We start from the raw sequence: 17,414 nt of genomic DNA, 5'->3' as shown, positions 1-17,414 counted from the left end.
CCTGTGCCAATGTGGTCAAGGCTGCTTCCCACTTACTCTTCTATCAAGTTCAGTGTAATTGGAGATCATTCCATTTTCTGATATCTTCAATTTTTCCTTCAAAGACTTAGAGTTCTTGTCATACATGTCTTTTACTTGCTTGCTTCGATTTATCTCAAGATATTTTATGTTATTTGTGGCTATTATAAAGGATGTTACCTCTCTGATTTCTTTCTTAGGCCATTTATCATTTGTATATAGGTAAGCTACTGATTTTTTTGAATTAATCTTTTATCCTGCCACATTACTGAAGGTGTTTATCAGCTGTAGGAGTTCCCTGGTCAAATTTTTGGGGACACTGATGTACAATATCATATCATCTGCAAATAGTGAAAGTTTGACTTCTTCCTTTTCAATTTGTATCCCCTTGTTCTCCTTTTGCTATCTTATTGCTCTGGCTAGAACTTCAAGTACTATATTGAATAAATATGGGAGGAGGGACAGCCTTGTCTTGTTCCTGATTTTAGTGGAATCACTTTGAGTTTCTCTCCACTTAATTTGATGTTGGCTGTTGACTTGCTGTAAATTGCCTTTATTATGTTTAGGTATGTTCCTTGCATTCTTGATCTCTCCCAAGACCTTTATCATGAAGGGGTGTTGGGTTTTGTCAAAGGCTTTTTCAGCATATAATGAGATGATCATGTAGGTTTTCTTTTCTTTCAGTTTGTTTTAGCTGCTGTCGTGAAAAGATAGGACTAAAAGTGAGCTTAGAAGCCTCCTGAGCCTGTAGGAAGGCTGCTGCTAGTGCCCATAAGGAAGGATCCCATCCCCAAAGTGTTATATATAGCTGTCTGGAAATGTAGGCCACAAAGACAAATGTGGGTCCTCTCATTTGTTCCAAAACCCCTTGAGGCATTCCCTATTTTTCAGTAGTATACAGAATAAAGAGTTGATCAAGGTCAAGAGGAGTCAGAGCAGGGGCCTGTAGGAGTGCATCTTTGAGGCAAGAGAAAGCATGCATGACAAGCTTAGTAAGATCTAGAGGCTCAGTAAGAGGGCCCTTAACTACTTCAGATAGGGGGTGAGAAAGAAGAGCACAGTTAGGAATCTAGGCTCTAAGGCACCCCACCAGGCCAAAGAAAGGGAGAATCTCCTCCTTGATGGTTAGAAGTGTGAGGAACCGGGGTGGAAAGGGGGAGAATAGGGGAACCTGTGGCTGATATGTAGACCTGAATGGTATTGTAAAATAAAATAAATAAAATTTTTAAAAAATGGCAATTTTACCAAAAAAAAAGAAGTGTGAGGGACCACAGGTACTATCTGTAGTTAAGAGTGGGTTCACAGCTGTTAGTGGATAGCAGAAAGCCTGAGTATTTGACATGAGAGACAGAAAGTTGAGCTTTGGAGGGGAGTATGTATCCTTTGTGTCCTAGAAAGTTAAGAAGCTGAACAGTACACTGTTGTGACAGCAAGAATGAGAGGCTGCAGAGTAGAAGTTCATCTACATATTAGATTAAGGAGCTGGGAACAGGTCTAGGGAGAAGAGATCAGTGGCCAGTGTCTAGCCAAATAATAGGGACTGTCTCAGAACCCCTGGTGAAGGACAGTCCAAGTAAGCTGGGATGCTGTACCAATGCCAGGATCTTTCTAGGTGAAAGCAAAGAGATTGTGTGAATCTGAGTATAAAGGAATCATGAAGAAAGCATCCTTAAAATCTAGGCCTTAGTTTTAAAGTCTTTGTACTTCAGCTATGTTTGAAGATTCGGGACTTGCTGTTGTAGGACAACTTGGCTCTGGTGGTGACATGTTGATCTGGCTGTTATTGACTATGTTCTTAAGCTGGTATCTAGGTATCTGGGTTTGGGATGATTATAGGTCTAGATGCTGATTTCTGGGTTTGTCTTGGTCGAAGTGTGTTTTGTTCCTTGGTTTTAATTTCCTCTCTGAATTTTCAGAGAGTGTGCTGGCTGATTGCTGCCTTTTCTGGTATGCTAGGCTGGTGTGTTCATGGGAAATGTTTGCTGGTGTTGTAGGCTGAGGAAGGGGAGGCCAGGGGTGATGATCCAAGATATCCACAGGAGGTATGTAGAGGGTTTCAGAAAAACTGCTCCTGGTTGTAGTTGGTTCTTTTTTTTTTACTCTTTGTTCTTTGCTCTTAGTTCTTTGGGGGCCTACCACCCAGCTTCCAAATAATCACATGGAGACTTATTCTTTCTTGAAAATGCTTGGCCTTATTTTGGCTTGTTTCTAGTCATCTTTTTTATAAATATTTTTTATTTTATAATTAATTTAATTCTACATATCAGCCATGGATTCCCCTGTCCTCCCTCCTCCCACTCCCCAGCCTTCCCCCCAAAGCACCCCCCATTCCCACCTCCTCCAAGGCAAGGTCTCCCCTGGGGATTCAGCCCAGCCTGATAGATTCAGTTGAGGCATATCCAGTCCTCTCCTCCCTGCACCAAGGCTGAGCAAAGTGTCTTAGCATAGGCCCTAGGTTCCAAAAAGCCAGCTCATACAACAAAGACAGGTCTCAGTCCCACTGCCTGGAGGCCTCCTAAACTGTTCAAGCTCATCAACTGTCTCACTTAACCAAAGGGCCTGGTCCAGTTCCATGGGAGCTCCTCAGTTATTAGTTCAAAGTTCATGTGTTTCTGCCAGTTTGGCTATTTGTCCCTGTGCTTTTTCCATCATGGTCTTGATATCTCTTGCTCATATAATCCCTCCTCTCTCTTGCCGATTGGACTCCTGGAGCTCCACCTGGGGCTTGGCCATGGATCGCTGCATCTGCTTTCACCAATCACTGGATGAGAGTTCTATCATGTCAGTTAGGGTGTTCGGCCATCCAATCACCAGAGTAGGTCAGCTCAGGCACTCTCTTGACCATTGACAGTAGTCTATAGTGGAGGTATCTTTGTGGGTTTCTCGGGACCTCTCTAGCACTCTGCTTCTTCCTATTCCCATGGGGTCTTCATTTATCATGGTGTCTCTTTCCTTGTTCTCCCACTATGTTCCTGATCCAGCTTGGATCTTCGCTCCCCTAAGCTCTCTTTTCCCCGACCCTTGCCCTCTATTAACCCCCCTCACCCCCAGTTTGCTCATGTAGATCTCATCCATTTCTTTGTCACTGGGTGATCCCTGTGTCTTTCTTAGGGTCCTCTTTACTTGGTAGCCTGCCTAGAGTTGTGAGTTGCAATCTGGTTATCCTTTTCTTTACATCTAGTATCCACTTATGAGTACATACCATGCTTTTTTTAACTTAAATTATAACTTTTGCCTTTGGGCTTTTACCTTCTTTCTATTTCTGTATATCTTTTCTTCTTATTCTGTGTCTGGCTGTGTTGTTATGTGGCTGCCCCTGTCATCCTCCTCTTCTCCTTTTCTTGTTCATTCTACTTATTCTCTCTGCATGTCAGCCCCACCTATTCCTATCTCCTGTCTAGCTATTGGCCATTCAGATCTTTATTAGGTGCTTTAGGCAGGCAAAATAACACAGCTTCACAGAGTTAAAAAAATGCAACATAAAAGAATGTAACACATCTTTGCATCATTAAACAAATATTCCAGAGTATAAACAAATGTAACACATCATCAACTAATAATCCACAACACCTGGTATTCTGTTTCAGTGTAAGAGGTCACCCTGAAATTTGTGTCTCAGGTAACAGAGAGAGAGGAAAGGTCTATGGACAGTCTAACTGGTCCCCCAGCAGGAATGGCCTGTGGTTAAGGAAAGGCTATTGGCCCAAGTTGGTGGCTGGGACAGAGAGATGAGGCAGAAAGGGAAAGGCAACAGGGGTGGTCTGTGGAATCCACAGACCTTGAAAATTGGTTCTGGGTTAGCAAAGCATGGGGAAAGTCTATAGGCAGCATACCTGGTCTTCTGGAAAGCATTGCTTGTGGTTGAGCAGGGGTTGTACCTCTTATGCATACTTATAAAAGCTTGAAAATACAGCTTTTTATAACTTAATTTTTAACTGGATAGAAGAAATTGAAGTATTTGAATAGTTCTAATCACCAGTTTAGATAACACTGTTCAGCAAAAGCAGAATATAAAAACTGAAACAATATACATCCTTCAATGGAGAGACTTAGTACTTGGAAGACATTATCACTTCTCAGTTTGACCCATTGGCTCAGTGCATTTGAAAGAAAACAATATATTGTTGTATAAATTACAAAAAAACAGGTGGAAGGAAGTCTTCAGCGTCATCCAGTGCTATCTTTGAAAATTATGTCCTTGAAATATGGAACATTACCTTGAGTATCATGTTTCTCAATGAATACTAAACTGAAAGCATTGGGCACTAGAATCTTACAGAAATTGTAATTGGCAAATGATATACCCCACCAGAATACATACATTGAAACATAAACCAAAGGTGATATTTTTGACATGTAGAGAAATTGGGTGGTAATTTGTTCAAATTGTCTCTACTTTCCATGACATTATTAGTGCTTTTTATTTGCTTGTGTGGTTTTTTTTAATTATAACACAAATAATTCTTTTCCTCTTTCCTTATTCTTCCTTGAAATTTTCCCATATACCCCTCCTTGCTCTTTTTCAAATCCATGGCTTCTTTTCTTATCAATTGCTGTTACATGCAAATAGTTTGTATATATATATATATATATATATATATATATATATATATATATATATATATATGTGTGTGTGTGTGTGTGTGTGTGTGTGTGTGTGTGTGTGTGTGTGTGTGTGTGTTGTGTAGATAGATAGATAGATAGATAGATAGATAGATAGATAGATAGATAGATATCACCTGTTCATGTAATATATCAAGTAATGTATGTTTTCATGATTGACCATTTTGTTACCCAAAGATAATCAGTTGGTGTGCACTTATCTGGAGGAGACAAGTTCTCACATTCTTGATATTCCTTAGTTGTCTACAGTTCTCTGTGTAGGGTTGCTTCCTGATGGTCTTTTAGTCATTGACTTTGCAATGTCTATTGTTTTTGTTCTTGTTCAGTTCATGTTTAAGCAGTCATTTGGTGAAATTTTATGGATATTGCTAGTGACTTTCCTAGGAGATGCAGACTCATATTAAACTCCCTAATCCTATAACTCTTACAGTCTTTAAACCTCCTCTTCTGCAATTTTCTGAGCCTTAACTGAGGGGTTGGTTTTGTAGATGTATCCATATGACACGGATCTAAAAATTCTAAAATTTCATTGGTTGTGGTTTTCCCTAATTGTCTGTGTGTTTCAAAGATAAGTTTCCCTAGTGATGGTGGAGAACCTGTATATGTAAGGACACATATCGAGAATGGAGCTAGGGATTATACTGGTTGAGTAAAGTTTTGGTTGTAGGTTCTCTTCCAAATATGGAGTGGGTGGAGTTTATATGTCCAAGGACCCATATGAGGCCATATGTGTGACCAAACTTGTGACTGACTAATAGACCATAAGATGCAAGGAAGCAGCTCATTCTTAGTTCTTGTTCTGCATAATATACAAAACCAGGAAAAACAAAAGTGTGCTTCCATGAATGATCCAATCCAAGTTATGCTGTTGTGGAAACCTGAATATTATGTGGCAGTACACTATTGTTTTTGAAAAATACTAAACAGTTTATAAGTACATAAAATAAATATGAACAAGGGCTTTCATAAAAATTATAAGCATTGGGAACTTGGATTAAATCCTGTGAATCAACCACACTTAAATTCCCATATACCACAAGAGGTAAGGCTAATCTAACTAAGATTTTTCCAATGCATTAATTTAAATTAGATAGTAAATAATAGAGAAAATCTGATAATAATGCTTTCCTTCCTAGATATGAGTGAATGTGAGAAGTGTCCACATGATCAGTCTACCTACACAGATCAAACTCACTGCTTCAAAAAAGTTGTGACCTTGCTGACTTATGAAGATCCTTTAGGATTGTCTCTGGCCTACTTGACTCTGTGCTTCTTTGCTCTTACAGACGTTGTATTGTGTCTTCTTGAAGCACCAAGATATTTCCACAGTCAAGGCCAATAACTGAACTCTCAGCTATTTCCTGTTCATTCCCTCATCTTTTGCTTTCTCTGTTCCTTGCTCACAATGGCCATACCCACATAGCCAGCTGCATCCTGCAACAGAGCACAATTGCAATTACATTCACTGTGGCTGCCTCTACTGTCTGGCCAAGACAATTACTGAAATACAGGCATTCAAGGTCACTGTTTCAGGGAGGATGAGGTGGCTACTGATGTCAGGGGCACCTATCTTTATCATTCCAATATGCACCACAATCCAACTGATTCTCTGTAGAATTTGACTGGGAACTCCTCTTCCATTTGTTGATGCTGATGTTTATATGGTACATGGCCACATCGTTGCTGTTTGCAACAAAGATTGTGTTATTACCTTCTGCTGTGTCCTAGGATACATGGGCTCTGTTGCCTTAGTAAGTTTCATTGAGGCTTTCTTGGCCAGGAATCTGCCTGACACATTCAATGAAGCCAAGCTACTGATATTAAGTATAATGGTGTTTTGCAATGTCTAGATCACTTTCCTGCCTACCATACCACGAAAGACAAAACTATGGTTGCTGTGGAAGTCTTCAGCATCTTGCCCTCAGGTGTGGGGCTTCTTCTTTGTATCTTTTCCCCAAAGCGCTACATTATTTTGTGAAGACCACAGGTAAATACTTTTCACAAGTTCAGGAATGCACATGCTAAAGCTAAAAATATTCATTAAACTTAACAACTGATTTAATTTACCAAACATATCCACAAGATCACAAAACTGCTTTCTACTCATCAAATATTATGTCAAAATATGAGGCATTTACCATGAAAAATGTAGAAAATAAGCTGTATAATATAGTTCTAACACATGAACCGACCTTAATTCTATTGGATCAAACCTTGTGAACAGGCACTTTTGTACCTCTAGTGCTGGTTTGTTTTTACTGTTGAATCATGTGGTATCTGAACATGGGCACTGGCCTTTATAAATTATTTCATTTGATATCAGTTTCCCAGTATAATTTGTGTGTTACTGTTATATTTCAGAAAAAAATATAGCCATAGAGAGAGTATATACAGATAACATTAATAATAAAACCCTTTATATTGATCTAAGACTGCAAAGAAAGCTACAAAAAAAGGTAATGAAATCATTCTCTGTGTGAGGTGATATACAAGACCTTGGGATGATGCAAATAATTATGCTATGAGATAACTAAAAGCTTTCTAGTTTCATTTGAAGACTGTTCAACAGGAAGATATTTCATGCTTTATATTGTAATGCTATTGAAAAATCTCATGGCTGAGGATAGAAGAGACCATAATATAAAATGCTGTTCTTATTTTGCTAAGTGGTCATAGTATCAACTGTCTTTCTAAATATTTATGCATACTCTATGACATAGGCTGTTTTCAAACTTAGTCATAAAAGATTACCTATGCAGTAGAAAGAAGCCAGTGGATAAATGGATAATGATTTGAAGTACTGAGCATAACAGACCAAGTGCTCCACCCTAAATAGGAATTCTCATCATTGTGGTTTAGAGAACATCTTAGAACATGAGACAGAAGAATGTAAGAGCCAGCAACTAGGAAGTGCTATGAAATATTATCTTTATGACATGATGTTGCTATTGCAGTTCTGATTACTTGACAAAATTCCCATAACAAACTCAAAGAAAAAAAAACATGATCATCTCACTAGATGCAGAAAAGGCATTTGACAAAATCCAACACCCCTTCATGATAAAATTCTTGGAGCGATCAGTAATACAGCAAACATACCTAAACATAATAAAAGCAATTTACAGCAAGCCAACAGCCAACATCAAATTAAATGGAGAGAAACTCAAAGCAATTCCACTAAAATCAGGAACAAGGCAAGGCTGTCTGCTCTCCCCATACTTATTCAATATACTACTTGAAGTTCTAGCCAGAGCAATAAGACAACATAAGGAGATTAAGGGGATACAAATTGGAAAGGAAGAAATTAAGCTTTCCCTATTTGCAAAGGACATGATAGTATACTTGAGTGACCCCAAAGATTCAACCAAGGAACTGATACAGCTTATAAACACCTTCAGCAACATAGCAGGATACAAGATCAACTCAAAAAAATCAGTAGCCCTCCTATATACAATGGACAAAGAAGCTGAGAAGAAAATTAGAGAAACATTACCCTTTACAATAGCCACAAATAATATAAAATACCTTGGGATAGCACTAATTAAGCAAGTGAAGGACCTATATGACGAGAACTTTAAGTCCCTGAAAAAAGAAATTGAAGAAGATGTCAGAAAATGGAAAGATCTCTTGTAGCTAGAAAGTTTTCACTCCAGGTCCCACCAATCCCCGACAGTCCGACAGCCCACTTATAAAATAAACACACAGACACTTATATTGTTTAAACTGTTTTGCCTAATGGCTCAGGCTTCTTGCTAACTATTCTTATATCTTAAATCAACCCATTTCTATTAATCTATAAGTTCCCACATGGCTTGTGGCTTCCCGGTATCTTTTCAAGTTGCTTGTCACGGCAGCGGCTGTCAGCATCTCTCCCCCCTTCCTGTTCTCTCAATTCTCCTCTCTGTTACTCCTGCCTATACTTCCTGCCTGGCTATTGGCCAATCAGTGTTTTATTTATTGAACAATCAGAGCAACACATGTGACATACAGACCATCCCATAGCACTTCCCCTTTTCTTTTATTTTAAAGGAAGTTTTTAACTGTTACATAGTAAAATTACAGATAACAAAACATATATCAAGCAAGAATTACAGTTACAATATCTAGTCTATTTATAATATCTAGTTTATTTGTATTTGGCAAAATTAAAGAAGATATCCTATCTGTCCTATAATTGTGAGTCTAAGGTTTTATATCTAACTTATCTTTTATCATAACTAAGGAAAATTATAACTATCTAGTATTCAACTACATCAAAGACCTCAGAAAGTTATAATATTACCTGAGAAATGGGAGAAGGATGCAAGCAACTTTCGAGAGTCTTGTGAGAGTAGACAGAGACAACGGGCAGCCTGGACAGTCATCCAAAGTTCCTTTGTAAAGTTGGGGCACCTGTCTTCAGCCCACAGACCTAGAGTCTCTCAGTCACTTTTCTCAGTGTCCTGTAGAAAGTCTGACACTTTCCTCTCCAAAACAGGAACCTCAAGGACCATTTCGCAAAGCAAAGTTCAGTGGTCACCTTCCCATGGGTCCTGAATGTCCAGTTGATCAAGCAGTCCAGGCAAGAACAGTTTCTTGCCCAAATGGCTATTTTTGCCAAGAAGAAGATAAACTCCATATAGAGTGTCTTCGATGCCCATCCTCCTCTTCGAAGTAAATCAGTGCTGCCAGGAGCAGACATGTCTCATTGTCTAGAAAGTCTACATTTTTTAAAACATTTTAAAAGCCATATTCTGTAGGTCTTTGAAGTGATTGAAGATTACCTATCTGAATTATATCTATGTATACCTAGAAACTTAACATGACTATAAGTTTGACTATCATAGAAGACTAATTGTTCTGTATTTTTAAATTATCTACTACAATCTAAATCTCTTACATAAACATAATACCTCAAAAGAGAGTAGAAATATACACAGTATAACAAAATTAAGTTTAAACTTGTATCAATAAACAAAAATCCATACCAATGTAATACATTTCAAACAGTTGTTGCTCTTTAAAAGTAGGTTCATTAATCTACCCTTTCATCCTATCATATCTAAACTATCTCCTTTTGTTCTTTTGAAAGAGATTGCATTTATAATCAACGTGTTTTAAATAAAAATATTGTTTTTCTCTGTCCTACACCAGAGGGCTCTTCTGATTTGGGACACAAGAATCCCTTAACCTTTTCTTTTAGCAATATGCCTGGGTTTATAGAAGGGGTGAGCCAATTCCATCTCCAAAGCCAGCTTGGTATTATTTGGGAATTTGGGAGTAGATTCTCTTACTATTTCCTTCTGGAAGGGGGCGCTGTATCTTATGGGGACACAAAGAAAATTTTAGAATTATGGAGTAGGATGTGAGGGTGTATCGTCTGAGCCAGTTGCCTTGAAACAATTCTGGATGTTGGATCATCTGGGCCATGGTGTCATCAAGACCTTTCAGGTGGTCTTGATTGGTCAAACCTGATGTATCTTAATCTGGAACAAAACCATAGCCTCTTGCTTTCTGTGAAAAGAAAAACAGAGGCTCCTTTCCAAAGCAACATATCCTTACATCCAAATTTTGAAGTCAAGGTACCTTTAAAATATCCATATTGGTTTAATTCAGCAGCTTTTATGATCAAATGTTTTTCTGCAGTTAAAAATCCCAAAGAGAACACAATCCAGATTCTCTGTGTAATATCGATCTTTACATGGCTTATTTTTTATACTACATTTACTGTCTCTTTAAAAACTTTATTTAAAAAAAAAACTATGTATTTCTTTATATAAATGTATATATTCTTTTTCTCTCTCTTCCAAGCCTACGTACATTTTTATACACATTGTAAAGCATTTAAAGTATTGTTTCATCTGAATCTGCCTTATTGTGTAACTATTGCTTTATACTGCAGCATTTGTGTGACCAAAATGGCCACTGTGGCTGGTAGCTCCACCCACCTCAGTTTCCCAACATGGTGGTGGTACAGTTTACTGCCAGCTCTGGGAGTCAACTCTCAGAAGCAGCATGTAGCCCAGAAACCTTTTTTTTTCTTGTACTAGAAAAGGCTAAGTCCACCACACAACAGTAGGATAATGTGCCACGTGCCTCATTCCCGCCACACTGCTGGTCAAGCAAGCACATCAGGAACCCGCCATATAGTAGCTCAGACCCAAGGGCTGCAGCTGACTTGAGAGAGATAACTAGGAAGCTGTTTTTAGCTCCATTTTAGAATCTTCTTTTTGTGCTTCCTTGGGTTTTAAGTGGAAATTCTTGCCAACCCATTGGGCGCCATTTGTAGCTAGAGAGTTTTCTCTCCAGGTCCTCCTAAGCCCCAGCAGTCTGACAGCCCACTTATAAAACAAACTCACAGACACTTACATTATTTAAACTGTTTGGCCTAATGGCTCAGGCTTCTTGTTAACTGTTCTTATATCTTAAATTAACACATTTCTATTAATCTATAAGTTCCCACATGGCTTGTGGCTTACCGATATCTTTACATGTTGCTTGTCATAGCAGCAGCTGTCAGCATCTCTCCCCGCCTTCCTGTTCTCTCAATTCTCCTCTCTGTTAGTCCCACCTATACTTCCTGACTGGCTACTGGCCAATCAGTGTTTTATTTATTGAACGATCAGAGCAACACATTTGACATATAGACCATCCCACAGCAATCTCCCATGCTCATGGATAGGCAGGATTAACATAGTAAAAATGGCAATCTTACCAAAAGCAATCTACAGATTCAATGCAATCCCCATCAAAATACCAACACAATTCTTCACAGACCTGGAAAGAATAATACTCAACTTCATATGGAAAAACAAAAAACCCAGGATAGCCAAAAGAATCCTGTACAATAAAACAACCTTTATCGTACAATAAAACGATCCCTGACCTCAAGCTCTACTATAGAGCTACAATAATAAAAACAGCTTGGAACTGGCATAAAAAAAACCGACGTGTGGACCAATGGAATCAAATTGAAGACCCTGACATTAATCCGCACACCTATGAACATATAATTTTTGACAAAGAAGTCAAAACTGTACAATGGAAAAAAGAAAGCATCTTCAACAAATGGTGCTAGCATAACTGGATATCAATATGGAGAAGGCTACAAATAGATTCATATCTGTCACAGTGCACAAAACTTAAGTCCAAATAGATCAAAGACTTCATAAATCCAGTTACTCTGAACCTAATAGAAGAGAAAGTAGGAAGTAGTCTTGAATGCCTTGGCATAGGAGATCACTTCCTAAATATAACACCAGTAGCACAGACACTGAGACAAACAATCAATAAATGGGACCTCTTAAAACTGAGAAACTTTTGTAGAGCAAAGGATACGGTCAACAAGGCAAAGCGACAGCCTACAGAATGGGAAAAGGTCTTCACCAACTCCTCTTCTGACAGAAGGCTGATATCCAGAATATATAAAGAATTCAAGAAATTAGACATCAAAATGCCCAACAGTCCAATTAAGAAATGGGCTTTAGAACTAAACAGAGAATTCTCAACAGAAAAAATTCAAATGGCTTAAAGACATTTAAGGAATTGCTCAACATCCCTAATTATCAGGGAAATGCAAATCAAAATGACTCTGAGATACCACTTTACGCCTGTCAGAGTGGCTAAGATCAAAAACACTGAAGACACTTTATGCTGGAGAGGATGTTGAACTAGGGGAATTCTCCTTCATTGCTGGTGAGAATGCAAGCTTGTACAACCCCTTTGGAAATCAATGTGGCACTTTCTCAGAAAATTGGGAATCAATCTCCCCCAAGATCCAGCTATACCACTCTTGGGCATATACCCAAGGAATGTTCAATCATACCACAAGAGCACTTGCTCAGCTATGTTCATAGCAGCATTATTTGTAATAGCCAGAACCTGGAAAAAACCTAGATGCCCTTCAACTGAAGAATGGATAAATAAAATGTGGGACATATACACAATGGAATACTACTCAGCAGAGAAAAACAATGACATCATGAGGCTTGCGGGCAAATGGATGAATCTAAAAAAAAAAATCACCCTGAGTGAGGTAACCCAGACTCAGAAAGTCAAACATGGTGTGTACTCACTCATAGGAGGATACTAGTTATAAAACAAAGATGACTAGACTGTTACTCACAACTCCAGGGAGGCTACCTAGAAAACAGGATCCTAAGAAAGACACAGAGATCGCCCAATGACAGAGAAATGGATGAGATCTACATGAACAACATGGGTGTGAGTGGGGGTAATGAAGGGCAAGGGTTGAGGGAAAAAGAGCTTAGGGGAGCGAGAGATCCCAGCTGGATCAAGAACAGTGAAGGAGAACAAGGAAAAAGAGAGCATGATAAGTAGAGACCACATGAGAATGGGAAGATGCAAAGTGCTAGAGAGGTCCCCAGAAATCCACAAATACACCTCCACAATAGACTACTGGCAATGGGTGAGAGAAAGCCCGAACTGACCTACTCTGGTGATAGGATGGCCAAACATCCTAAATGTCATGCTAGAAATTTCATCCAATGACTGAGGGAACCAGATGCAGAGATCCATGGTCAGGCCCCAGGTGGAATTCCAGGAGTCCAGTTGATGAGAAAGAGGATGGTTTGTATGAGCAAGAATTGTTGAGACCAAGGTTGGAAAAAGCACAGGGACAAATAGCCAAACTGATGGAAACACATGTATTATGAACCAATAGCTGAGGAGCCCCCAACTGGATCAGGCCCTCTGGATAAGTGAGACAGTTGATTAGCTTGAACTGTTTGGGAGGCACCCAGGTAGTGGGACCAGGACCTGTCCTCAGTGCATGAGCTGGCTGTTTGGAACCTGGGGTTTATGCAGGGACACTTTGCTCAGCCTGGGAGGAGGGGACTGAACCTGCCTGGACTGAATCTACCAGGTTGAACTCAACCCCCAGGGGAGTCTTTGCCCTAGAGGAGATGGGAATGGGGGGTGGGCCAGGGAGAAGGGGGAGCGAATGGGGGAGGAAAAGGGAATCCATAGCTGATATGTAAAATTAAATCAAATTATAAAATAAAAAGAAAAAATGCCATAAGAACAAATAAGTAAAAATCCTGGCACAGACTCAGGAGATCTCCTTGAATACCCTCCAAAATACTAATAAGCTATAGGCAGTAGAGAGTACCTATGGGAGGAAAACTCATTCTTTTTTGAGGGTGTGGTTTTTATTAGGAATATCAGTCTCTTGTAGATGCCCCAAATCAATGCACAGTTTAGCATCACATACTGAGTTATCAAAAACCAAAGCCAATAAGTTGGGAGAAGGGTGTGTTAAGATGTGGGGAAGTTGCATGAGGAAACAATAGATATGACTGTGTTACATTGATTAATACATGAAATTCACAAAAAAAAAAAAAAAACGTGTTTAAGTTTAAAATGTTGTCTAGGCTATAATTCACCTGTCATGTATATATTGAATCTGACTATTCCCCGTATTAAATTTAAGGAAACATAGGCCTTCCATAAAGCTTTGTGTTAAATGTTGGGGCATTCTAGAAATTCTTAAGATCAGATACTCTAGATGATCTATTACATGATTTGAATGGAAAGACCCTGCTTCTCAAATGTTAATAGGAACTGGGGGTACAGTTTTAAAAGAGGCAAAATGAGGGATGATTAAGGAATAAAATTTAAATGAGGTAGTACTTTACTCATCTTTCTAAACAACATGTAAGGTTAACAACTACAGTGTAGGCTGGGACCATTGTATCATTTACAATCCTCCAAGATAGTTCTATAAGCTTATTGTGTCATTTTCATGGAAAAGATATGGGTTGGTCATGAATTGTTCAATGGGTGTATTAGCTAATAGTCTATAATTTACTAAGAGTTTGTAAGTCTTTTCTCAATTTATGATTTAAAGGATACTGGGCCTTTAAAGAAAGCCACTGGTTTCCTTAAAGGATATTGTGACAGGAATAACTATTAGTGAAATCTCAGACATGGTAATATCCCTTTGGAGATGATAGTTTTAGAAAATTTGTTCGGCAACATATGTGTATATTGCACATTATAAGAAAGACCTGTTTCTCTAGTTCTAGAACTTTACAGAATGGAATAAATAATGTTAAAAATATGATAGGGTGGGGCTGGTGGGATGGCTTGGTGCACTGGCTGTTCTTCTAGATGTCCTGAGTTCAATTCCCAACAACCACATGGTGGCTCAAAACCATCTATAATGAGATCTGGTGCCATCTTCTGGTATATAGGCATACATGGCAGCAGAAAACTGTATGCATAATAAATAAATAAATCTTTTTTTAAAAAAAAAAGAACATGATAAGGTTTGAAGTTTCAAAATGCTTATATGTGGTCCTGAATTTTGGTGTGTGATAAAACTTTACCCAGGTAGGAGTAACATACATGTCTACTCACCTCAGATAGGGAACCCACAACAAAACAAAGTATAGACACCACATAAGTCCAATTTGGTGAACCAACAAGTTTTATTGGGGTTGCTTACTAGAATATTGGTGAAGGGTTACATACAGAAACAGAAATAACTTACTAAAGCCCACCTCAGCATGGATGACATCTCACAAAGCCAGGAATCTGTAGTATACTGCACAGCCTGCAAGATGCTCAAATATTCAAGGAGTATCCTTTCCAAATCGCTCTGGTCTAAAACTCTTCCAGGTAGCTTTGCTGGTTTCTGCTTCTTGCAGGCAGCTGGTCTGGTCTCAGAGTCTTCTTTGCAACTGAGAGTCTTCTTTGCAGCTCAGCTTCTTTTTGTCTGAGAGGGGCTCTCAGCTTTTATTACTTACTCTGCCATGGAGGGGTCTAGTGAATCTGGTCAGTTTCAGGGACTACTTGAAGATATTCTTTTTATTATTTACTCTTCTGCTTAAGGAACTTCCTATAGGTTGGAAAGTTTAAATCTGAGGGAAAGCAGTAGACAACATTCCAACCATTCCTCTGGCTCTTACTTTCTTAACACCCCCTTTTCTGCAATGATTCCTGAACCTTGGAGGGGTGACTATAGATGTCCACCAATGTCTAAGTCATAGACCCTCATTTCACAGTAACAGACACTTGTTGTCAGTAGCTTCACCATTAGTTATGAGTTGAGGCTGACAACCAGAGTGATTGATGGGTGTAAGCATACACATTTAAAAGGCAGTTTGACAGGCATATCACATCTGTCTAGAAAAACCATAGAAGTAGCTGCCCTAGCCACAGGTTTTTGCTCTGGCTTAGAGCATCAGACTTGAACTCCCTTTTGTTGAGCAGGCCTTAAGTCCATTTGGAAGACTATTGGTCTTATCCATGATAAACAGGCCACTATTGCACAAGCAGGCATATCCTGCCAGGCATGTTGGTGTTATAGCATGCAGGGTTCATAGCCAAGCAAGAATGTTGGTGAGAGTTCTTTACCAGTAGCCTCCATATCCCTCCTCTCCTTGAAAATGTAAAAGCCAGCCAGCAAGGTTGGAGTTCCCTGTCTACTCCCAGCTTAATTTCTCCATGTCCTACAGTCAAAGTATGCAAATGTGGTGTCTTTAGCCACAGTGTCTTACCCTTTAGTCCTGAAATACAACCAAGAGCAGTAGAAATAGCTTTTATAATTTGTGAGGCCTTGGGAACATCCCTGGTCAAAAACTCAAAGGAAGGTAGCCCAGTCTTAGCACTGAAGTTTTTATTCTATAACTTACAACTTCTGGAAGTGTCATATACTGAGTAGTCATACAGCATACCATTTGTGGTTTTTTTATTTTAATTAACCTAGTCCCCATAGGGTTGCAAGATATTTGGAAGTACTACTGTACTTGGTTGTCTTTATGATGGCATTCCAAAACTGCAAAAAAAAAAATCAGTAGTTAGCATTAGGTCATCTATATGATAAAGCCTTTTCCAAAGGATAGGTAGCAAAAAGCAACATCCCAAACCACCATCCCATAACAAATAGTGGGGTTACAAAGACAAACTTCATGAAGCACTCTGAAAGTTTTTGCCTTCTGTTCTCAGCGAGTGTCAGGTGATCTCAGAAGGTCACAACTAAAAAGATATTATAGTTGAACATAAGTCTGGTCTGATACAGCATGGAAAGATTCTGTCCATATGTGTCAATTGCTTCCTCAAAAATCAAGTACTAACTTAGTTTTCTGTAATCCTCAGATGACCAACTTAGTAAGCCAAACTTAAGCATCCCAGGTCTACCGATGGCCAAAGGTAAACATGGTCCTGATCTCCACATAGTACCTGCTTGCTCCCTGGATCAGAGTGACACTGGGGTGGCACTGTGACTGAGGCTATTGTCTCTCCATTCACCACCACACAATGGCAGAGCAAAGTATCTCCATCCCTAGTATAACTTTTTGTTAGAGTAATGTACCCTTTTCATACTGGGGGGATAATTACCCAACTCTGGCAGAGGCTTGATCATTTTATCTATATTGTTCTATCACAGATAGCTTATGGGAATAGTTCCTTCTGCTTTAATTCCTTCCAGAAGCTTCTTAGCACACAACTTGGCTTTTTATCAATTTTTACTCTTAGAAACTCCAGTTCAACACAAATCTTTCCACATTTGCCATTGAGTAAACCAGACAGACCTCTTCTTCTGCATTATAAGCATATTATATCCACCAGATTGCTTTCTTTCCTTTTATGAACTCTAAGATACCTAAGATCAGTCAAAGCCTTTACTACTTTAAAAAGACCTTTCCCTACCAAAGGGCTCAGCAAAGCTACTAAAATTCCATACTAGTTTCAAGGTCCTGGCTGGGTCAGTCTTTTCTTTAACTCCTCTGTAAACATAGTTCAATCTGACCAATGAACCAGGCTTCAAA

This window comes from Peromyscus maniculatus, chromosome 1 (genome assembly GCF_049852395.1).
Source record: "Peromyscus maniculatus bairdii isolate BWxNUB_F1_BW_parent chromosome 1, HU_Pman_BW_mat_3.1, whole genome shotgun sequence".
NCBI lineage: Eukaryota > Metazoa > Chordata > Mammalia > Rodentia > Cricetidae > Peromyscus > Peromyscus maniculatus.
The sequence above is the reverse complement of the archived record's forward strand: the minus strand, read 5'-3'. Positions refer to the sequence as shown.